Raw genomic sequence first — 10,341 nt, 5'->3', positions numbered from 1 at the left:
CCTCGCTTTTATGCCTAGCTAGGGGCGTTAAACGATAGTGCTTGTTGGGAGGCAACCCAATTTATTTTTGTTCCTTGATTTTTGTTACTGTTTAGTAATAAATAATTTATCTAGCCTCTGTTTTGGTTGTGTTTTTTGTGTTTAATTAGTGTTTGTGCCAAGTAGAACCTTTGGGAAGACTTGGGGAAAGTCTTTGTGATCTTGCTGTAAAAAACAGAAACTTTAGCGCTCGCGAGAATTACTGCCATTTTTTTATTGGAGAGTTCTATTTAGTTAGTTATTTTTGAACATGATTAATAGATAAATTCCTCACGCCCAGAAATTTATTTTAGAATTTTTGGGGTTCCAAAAGTATTCGAAACCTACAGATTACTACAGACTGTTCTGTTTTTGACAGATTCTGTTTTTCGTATGTTGTTTGGTTATTTTGATGAATCTATGGCTAGTAATGGAGTTTATAAACCATAGAAAAGTTGGAATGCAGTAGGTTTAACACCAATATAAATAAATAATGAGTTCATTACAGTACCTTTAAGTGGTGGTTTGTTTTCTTTTACTAACGGATCTCACGAGATTTTCTTTTAAGTTTTGTGTTGTGAAGTTTTCAAGTTTTGGGTAAAGAATTGATGGATTAAGGAACAAGGATTGGAAAGAGCCTAAGATTGGGGATGACCAAGGCACCCCAAGGTAAAATCCAAGGACAACCAAAAGCTTAAGCTTGGGGATGCCCCGGAAGGCATCCCCTTTTTTGTCTTCGTTCATCGGTAACTTTACTTGGAGCTATATTTTTGTTCACCACATGATATGTGTTTTGCTTGGAGCATCTTGTATGATTTGAGTCTTTGCTTTTTAGTTTACCACAATCATCCTTGCTGTACACACCTTTTGAGAGAGACACACATGAATCAGAATTTATTAGAATACTCTATGTGCTTCACTTATATCCTTTAAGCTATATAGTTTTTGCTCTAGTGCTTCACTTATATCTTTTAGAGCATAGTGGTGGTTTTAATTTATAGAAATAATTGATCTCTCATGCTTCACTTATATTATTTTGAGAGTCCTATAGAACAACATGGTAATTTGCTTTTAGGCATAATAAAAACTTTCATATAAGTGCATTGAATACTATGAGAAGTTTGATACTTGATAATTGTTTTGAGATATGGAGATGGTGATATTAGAGTCATGCTAGTTGAGTAGTTGTGAATTTGAGAAATACTTGTGTTGAAGTTTGTGATTCCCGTAGCATGCACGTATGGTGAACCGTTATGTGATGAAGTCGGAGCATGATTTATTTATTGATTGTCTTCCTTATGAGTGGCGGTCGGGGAGGAGCGATGGTCTTTTCCTACAAATCTATCCCCTAGGAGCATGCGCGTAGTACTTTGTTTTGATAACTAATAGATTTTTGCAATAAGTATGTGAGTTCTTTATGACTAATGTTGAGTCCATGGATTATACGCACTCTCACCCTTCCACATTTGCTAGCCTCTTTATTACCATGCACTTTTTGCCGGTATCATACACCCACCATATACCCCATATACCTTCCTCGAAATAGCCACCATACCTACCTATTATGGCATTTCCATAGCCATTCAGAGATATATTGCCATGCAACTTTCCACCGTTCCAGTTGTTATGACATGCTTCATCATTGTCATATTGCCATGCATGATCATGTAGTTGACATCATATTTGTGGAAAAGCCACCCTTCATAATTTTTTCATACATGTCACTCTTAATTCATTGCATATCACAGTACACCGTCGGAGGCATTCACATAGAGTCATATGTTGTTCTAAGTATTGAGTTGTAATTCTTGAGTTGTAAGCAAAAAGAAGTGTGATGATCATCATTATTAGAGCATTGTCCCTGTGAGGAAAGGATGATGGATATTATGATTCCCCCACAAGTCGGGATGAGACTCCGGACTAAAAAAAGAGGCCATAAAAAGAAGGCCCAAAAATAAAAAATGAGAGAAAAAGAGAGAAGGGACAGTGCTACTATCCTTCTACCACACTTGTGCTTCAAAGTAGCACCATGATCTTCATGATAGAGAGTCTCCTATGTTGTCACTTTCATAAACTAGTGGGAATTTTACATTATAGAACTTGGCTTGTATATTCCAATGATGGGCTTCCTCAAATTTCCCTAGGTCTTCGTGAGCAAGCAAGTTGGATGCACACCCACTTAGTTTCATTTGTTGAGCTTTCATACACTTATAGCTCTAGTGCATCCGTTGCATGGCAATCCCTACTCACTCACATTGATATCTATTGATGGGCATCTCCATAGCCCGTTGATACGCCTAGTTGATGTGAGACTATCTTCTCCTTTTTGTCTTCTCCACAACCACCATTCTATTCCACCTATAGTGCTATGTCCATGGCTCATGCTCATGTATTGCGTGAAAGTTGAAAAAGTTTGAGAACATCAAAAGTATGAAACAATTGCTTGGATTGTCATCGGGGTTGTGCATGATTCAATATTTTGTGTGATGAAGATAGAGCATAGCCAAACTATTTGATTTTGTAGGGATAACTTTCTTTGGCCATGTTATTTTGAGAAGACATGATTGCTTAGTTAGTATCCTTGAAGTATTATTATTTTATGTCAATATTAAACTTTTATCTTGAATATTTCGGATCTGAACATTCATGCCACAATAAATAAAATTACATTGAGAAATATGTTAGGAAGTAGTTCACATCAAAAATTCTATTTTTATCATTTACCTACTTGAGGACGAGCAGGAATTAAGCTTGGGGATGCTTGATACGTCTCCAACGTATCTATAATTTTTGATTGTTCCATGCTATTATACATTCTGCTTTGGATGTTTAATGGGCTTATTTATACACTTTTATATTACTTTTGGGACTAACCTATTAACCGGAGGCCCAACCCAAATTACTGTTTTTTTTGCCTATTTCAGTGTTTCGTAGAAAAAGAATATCAAACGGAGTCCAAATGGAATGAAACCTTCGGGAGCGTGATTTTTGGAACAAACGTGATCCAGAGGACTTGGAGTGGACGTCAAGAAACCAATGAGGAAGCCACGAGGCAGGGGAGCGCGCCTACCCCCCTGGGTGCGCCCTCCACCCTCGTGGGCCCCTCGTGGCTCCACCGACCTACTTCTTCCTCCTATATATACCTACGTACCCTCAAAACATCAAAGAGAACCACAAAAACCTAATTCCACCACCGCAACCTTCTGTACCCGTGATATCCCATCTTGGGGCCTTTTTCGGCGCTCTGCCGGAGGGGGCATTGATCACGGAGGGCTTGTACATCAACACCATAGCCTCTCCGATGATGTGTGAGTAGTTTACCTCAGACCTTCGGGTCCATAGTTATTAGCTAGATGGCTTCTTCTCTCTCTTTGGATCTCAATACAAAGTTCTCCTCGATTCTCTTGGAGATCTATTCGATGTAATCTTCTTTTGCATTGTGTTTGTCGAGATCCGATGAATTGTTGGTTTATGATCAAGATTATCTATGAACAATATTTGAATCTTCTCTGAATTATTTTATGTATGATTGGTTATCATTGCAAGTCTCTTCGAATTATCAGTTTGGTTTGGCCTACTAGATTGATCTTTCTTGCAATGGGAGAAGTGCTTAGCTTTGGGTTCAATCTTGCGGTGCTCGATCCCAGTGACAGTAGGGGAAACGACACGTATTGTATTGTTTCCATCAAGGATAAAAAGATGGGGTTTATATCATATTGCATGAGTTTATCCCTCTACATCATGTCATCTTGCTTAAAGCGTTACTCCGTTCTTATGAACTTAATACTCTAGATGCATGCTGGATAGCGGTCAATGTGTGGAGTAATAGTAGTAGATGCAGGCATGAGTTGGTCTACTTGTCACGGACGTGATGCCTATATACATGATCATACCTATATATTCTCATAACTATGCTCAATTCTATCAATTGCTCGACAATAATTTGTTTACCCACCGTAATACTTATGCTATCTTGAGAGAAGCCACTAGTGAAACCTATGGCCCCGGGGTCTATTTTCCATCATATTAATCTCCCGTCAACAAGCTATTTGTTGCGCCGTTTATTTTGCTTTCTTTACTTTTAGTCTTTATCATAAAAATACCAAAAATATTATCTTATCTTCTCTATCAAATCTCACTTTTGCAAGTGGACGTGAAGGGATCGACAACCCCTTTATCGCGTTGGTTGCAAGGTTCTTATTTGTTTGTGTAGGTGCAAGGGACTTGAGCGTGGCCTCCTACTGGATTGATACCTTGGTTCTCAAAAATTGAGGGAAATACTTACGCTACTTTGCTGCATCACCCTTTCCTCTTCAAGGGAAAACCAACGCAGTGCTCAAGAGGTAGCAAGATGCTCTGTACGTAAGTATTACTTTTGATGTGTCTCGTCAACTCACAGAACGAGGAGAAGCTTGCTTACTATGCTGTCTCCCCCGCCCACGGGCACGGTGGCTCGCAGGACGAAGTGATGTTTGCTTACTATGCCTACGCCCGCTCCCTCACCCATGCGCGCGGTGGCTCGCAGGACGAGGAGAAAATTTTACTACTCCCTCCGTTTAGTCCTCATCCCTACCTTGGTTAGAGAGATTATCATATTGTTTGGTATATACGCCCTCCTTTCCAGTTTATGGATCAAGTTCCTTGGAGTAGTAGTATATAGGAGTAGTACTACTACAACAATTTCCTTGGAGTCCGTGGTGCAGCAAGCTACCCTAGGCTATGTTACTACTCCTTCCTTGCCAGTTTATGGCTCAATTTCAAAATCTCGCCAACCAAGGTAGACGGTGAGTGGTGGAATTAATTTCGTAGTTTGCACAAGTAATGAACGCTCGTTTTCCTCAAGAAGTTATGTTTACCAAGGCATTAATTAGAACGAATGCATGCATGACCACTAAATTTCCATGAACTTCTACATGCATTGGTGAGTTTTCTCTTGACAATGCTTGCGTCAGGTGATTTAACGCACCTCGAAATCCAACATGTGATGGTACTACTACTAGTAGAATTGAGACTTATAAAACGGAAAAACGATTTTTTTAGACGAGCCCTATAAACCAGAAAGGAGGGAGTAGTAAGTAGTATACTACCTCCATAGTGGGTACGTACTCCGTAAAATCAGATTTTCCCAAAACTAACTCGCTCAACCTTTATTTGCTTGTTTCCCTTCATGCCTCGTTGCCTAGAAAAAACTATGCCAAACTCCTCTGCCTAACATGCGGGAAAAGACCCACCCTCGCCTTTTTTAGTCTGGGTTTGTATCGATGGATCGAGCGAAGCAGCAAAAACCAACCCGTGTCTTGTACTCCTCCGTCGACGCTCGCTTTCATGAATTTTGTACTTCCTCTCGCCGACATGTGGGACATATAGCAACCGGGTCAACGTGTCATGCACCAAATAACAATGCAGAACAACAGGGGGGACGCACCCCAGTCGTACCGCCCAGTAGTAGTAATGAGCAATGAGACGTCAAATCACAATGCTGCACCTTCCCAGACGAACGAAGCAACCATTATTTCACACTTCGCTTCGCCATCATCTCCTTCAAGAAAACCACGTAGTATTGCTTCTGCCATTGTTCTGCCGCATGACAGACGATGCTCCCCCACCCATCGGTCGGTAAAATCACCTCATTTTTACTACTTCCTCCGTATCGGTTTACAGGGCATGCACGTCGTTCTAGGTTGAGAATTTAACTGGCTATATATGTGATGAACAGTATATGTTTAGAAACTACATCCGCTTAAGAATCAAATGATATACTTTTTGTGACATAGTAACTCATATTTAGTTAGTCAAATGGATGACCGAGAACTACGTGTGCGCCCTATAAACCGAGACGGAGAGGGTAGTACAGTACGTGTCTTTTCTCTACTCCTATAAAAGACTCAGTTGGTGATGATGGTGTGTCTGCCATCCGTCATTTCTGACCATCAGATCTGCATCTAACGACTATGATGTAGGTCATGGCATTTTTGCAACAAGACCCCACTCCTCTGCTCCAATTTGCAGAAACCCCTTAGTATCTTGAAACCAACCACATCCCTCCCCCACCTCATCAAAACAGCCACAAGGAATATATTTTGAGCGAAACCTAATACGAGTATATTTTTAGTGATATATACACCAAACTATAGTGTTTTTCTTTCAAGTTTGTGAACATGTATTATTCTATTTTGGATCCGTTGCAACGCACCGGCACATTGCTAGTTAGATCAATATAGTTGAGATTCACCAAGGAGCAAAACCAAGTGGTAGGCTACTCCTGTCGTGTTGGCGTAGCAACTCAGGGCTCATTCGGTTTGGAGGAAATCAGAACGTAGGAATTAGGAATAGTATAGGAATTTGATAGGATGACACTTGCCATCCTAAGGAATTGACTTGCCTCGTTCCTACGCGCAAAATGAGCTTTCAGTGGATCTGTAGTTTCCTCCAAAAACACAGGAAATGAGTAGTATTCCTATGAAATTCCTGTACACATTTCCTATAAACCGAATGCATTTATAGGAAATTTTCCTACGGAATCCTTGTTCCTATGTTATTCCTACGAAAATCCTCCAAACCGAATGAGGCCTCAAGCAGGGTCAGTCCACACACGAAATGGTGACACACTTAACAGGACCCCTTTGGCCGACATGTGGCTCATCCACCATCTTGTTCTACGTGCGATGCACCAAATTACAGTTCGGAGCAGCGGTTGGACTTGGAGGCACCCCGGTCATAGTGCCGTAGTAGTAGTAAATGAGCAATGAGGCGTCAAATCACAAAGCGCCACCTTTCCTGCATTAAGCTGGACGGATGAAGCAACCATCATTTCACTCTAGGGCGCAAGATCATAAAGAAAAGAGCAAACCAATTATGCATTCGGCAGCTACCTAGGGCACCCTAGGGTAGGGGCCTCCACTACAAATCCATTTTTTTGAAAGCGCCTCCACTACAAATCTGCTTCTCCCTCGTCCTCTTGATGAAAACCAATGATGCATGCAGCGGTAGGATTTGTAGGATTACTATGGCGTGCGGGGCCACGTTGTAGTAAACAGGAGAGGGATTGAGCTCGAGTCGACGCCTTAATATCTGTGGGCCGCTTGCTTTTACGGGAACGAGGCAACATTTTGGGTTCGGGGACCAGTGGAGATATACGTACAAAAAATTGTGGATGTAGGTTCGACCGAAAGGCAATGATGCATGGGCCATGCATTTTGATATACCCGCGGCCACGTGAAATTTGCTACTCTACCTAAAACTAGTAAGGTACACATTCATTGAACACATTAGATTTGGAAAGCAAATTATGAATAAGTACACACTATAGCATGTAAAGCTTTGAGTCATATATGCATGATGTAGATGTTCCTTTAGTTCTTATAGTTAATCTCATTCAAAATCAATTAGTTTTATAAAAAGTTAAGATTCATGGGATTGTGCATTGTAAAGCATAAAGTCAGAAACAAATAATGGCAATTCATTTAGAAAAAAAGTTTGGGAAATTATGATACAGAAGATTCTAGAACAAAGGAGAAGTGCTTGTGTTTTGGGAAAGCATGCACGGCCCACATCTCTTATTGGTTGATATGTCACGAAACAAGAAACGAGGAGGGAGTTAATGAACCATGCCAAAGCATTTTGGGATTATTTGGTTTTCGGAAGATGACTTACACACCTAGACGGAGGGAGTACAAAGAGAAAAACTGAATTGCAGTTAAAAGAATGACATTTCTAACAAAAATGTGAATGTGAACTACATAGGTGTGCACGTGACCAGCACATACATTGTTGATACGTCCATTTTGAATCATGCTTTTATATCGATAATTATTGCATTATGGGCTGTTATTACACATTCTGTCACAATACTTATGCTTATTCTCTCTTATTTTATAAGGTTTACATGAAGAGGGAGATTGCCGGCAGCTGGAATTCTAGGCTGGAAAAGGAGCAAATATTAGAGACCTATTCTGCGCACCTCCAAAAGTCCTAAAACTCCATGGGAATTATTTTCAGAATATATAAAAAATATTGGGCGAAGAAAGTACCAGAGGGGGGCCACCCACCGTCCACGAGGGTGGGGGCGCGCCCTACCCCCTGGGCACGCCCCCCTGCCTCGTGGGCCCCTTGGCAGGCCTCTGATGCCCATCTTCTGCTATATGAGTTCTTTCGTCGAGGAAAAAATGAGATGCTAGCTCATAGGACGAAACTCCGCCGCCACGAGGCGGAACCTTGGCGGAACCAATCTAGGGCTCAGGCGGAGCCGTTCTGCCAAGGAAACTTCCCTCCGGGAGGGGGAAATCATCACCATGGTCATCATCATCGATCCTCTCATCGGGAGGGGGTCAATCTCCATCAACATCTTTACCAGCACCATCTCATCTCAAACCCTAGTTCATCTCTTGTATCCAATCTTTGTCCCAAAGCCTCAGATTGGTAACTGTGGGTTGCTAGTAGTGTTGATTACTCTTTATAGTTGATGCTAGTTGGTTTATTCGGTGGAAGATCATATGTTCAGATCCTTTATGCATATTAATACCCCCTGATTATGAACATGAATATGATTTGTGAGTAGTTACGTTTGTTCCTGAGGACATGTGAGAAGTCTTGCTATAAGTAGTCATGTGAATTTGGTATTCGTTCAATATTTTGATAAGATGTATGTTGCCTCTCCTCTAGTGGTGTCATGTGAACGTTGACTACATGACACTTCACCATTGTTTGGGCCTAGGGGAAGTCATTGGGAAGTAATAAGTAGATGATGGGTTGCTAGAGTGACAGAAGCTTAAACCCTAGTTTATGAGTTGCTTCGTAAGGGGCTGATTTGGATCCATACGTTTCATGCTATGGTTAGGTTTACCTTAATACTTCTTTTGTAGTTGCGGATGCTTGCAATAGGGGTTAATCATAAGTGGCATGCTTGTCCAAGGAAGGGCAGTACCCAAGCACCGGTCCATCCACATATCAAATTATCGAAGTACCGAACGCGAATCATATGAACGTGATGAAAACTAGCTTGACGATAATTCCCATGTGTCCTCGGGAGCGTTTTCCTTTATATAAGAGTTTTTCCAGGCTTTTCCTTTGCTACAAAAAGGATTGGGCCATCTTGCTGCACCTTCTTTACTTTATTTACTTGTTACCTGTTGTCGGTGTCAAAACCGGTGGATCTCGGGTAGGGGGTCCCGAACTGTGTGTCTAAGGCGGATGGTAACAGGAGGCAGGGGACACGATGTTTACCCAGGTTCGGGCCCTCTTGATGGAGGTAATACCCTACGTCCTGCTTGATTTTTCTTGATAATATGAGTAGTACAAGAGTTGATCTACCACGAGATCGAAGAGGCTAAACCCTAGAAGCTAGCCTATGGTATGATTGTTGTTCGTCCTACGGACTAAACCCTCCGGTTTATATAGACACAGGAGGGGGCTAGGGTTACACAGAGTCGCTTACAAGGAAAGAGATCTACATATACGTATTGCCAAGCTTGCCTTCCACGCCAAGGAGAGTTCCATCCGGACACGGGACGAAGTCTTCAATCTTGTATCTTCATAGTCCAACAGTCCGGCCAAAGGATATAATCCAGCTGTCCGAATACCCCCTAATCCAGGACTCCCTCAGTAGCCCCTGAACCAGGCTTCAATGACGATGAGTCCAGTGCACAGATTGTCTTCGGCATTGCAAGGCGGGTTCCTCCTCCGAATACTTCATAGAAGATTTTGAACACGAGGATCATGTCCGGCTCTGCACAACAAGTTCCACATACCACCATAGAGAGAATAATATTTCCATAAATCTAATCTGCTGACGTAACATCACACCACAGCCAGGTCTTTATTCGAATTATTTTTCATAACCAATCTCAGCGTGTTTCGCGAGGCGGTTTCCTTGGCACGTCTTGTCGAAGCAGAGATCGTGTCCCCTTTATTACGGGATTCTCATCAATATGGACGTGGGTAACCCAACCGTGCCTATTGATAGGACTCCTAGATCTTAGGCAAGTCCCAAACGACCACGAGGAGGACGCTTGATATTCACCCTCTTTATAAAGGTGACAAGGCCTTTTCCTCTCGATCTTAATCGAATCCGCCTCCCGCCTCGAGTTCCAACACCCAAAGCTCAGGTTTAGGCACTTCGGACCTTCAACTATGTCCGGATCCAACCTTCAAGGTCGGTGGATGCCTTCCTCCGTCACAGAGGAGGACATCAAGAAGTTGAGAGAGGCCAGATATCTGACCGCCGAAATTTCGCATCGGCTGCCTGCCCGAGGGCAAGTCGTCCCTACTCCTGAACCCAACGAGAGCGTCGTGTTCATCTCCCACTTCCTCCAAGGACCAGGCCTC

Source organism: Triticum urartu, chromosome 2A (genome assembly GCF_056163025.1).
Source record: "Triticum urartu cultivar PI428250 chromosome 2A, HENAU_Tu73, whole genome shotgun sequence".
In the NCBI taxonomy this organism is placed as follows: Eukaryota; Viridiplantae; Streptophyta; class Magnoliopsida; order Poales; family Poaceae; genus Triticum; species Triticum urartu.
The sequence above is the reverse complement of the archived record's forward strand: the minus strand, read 5'-3'. Positions refer to the sequence as shown.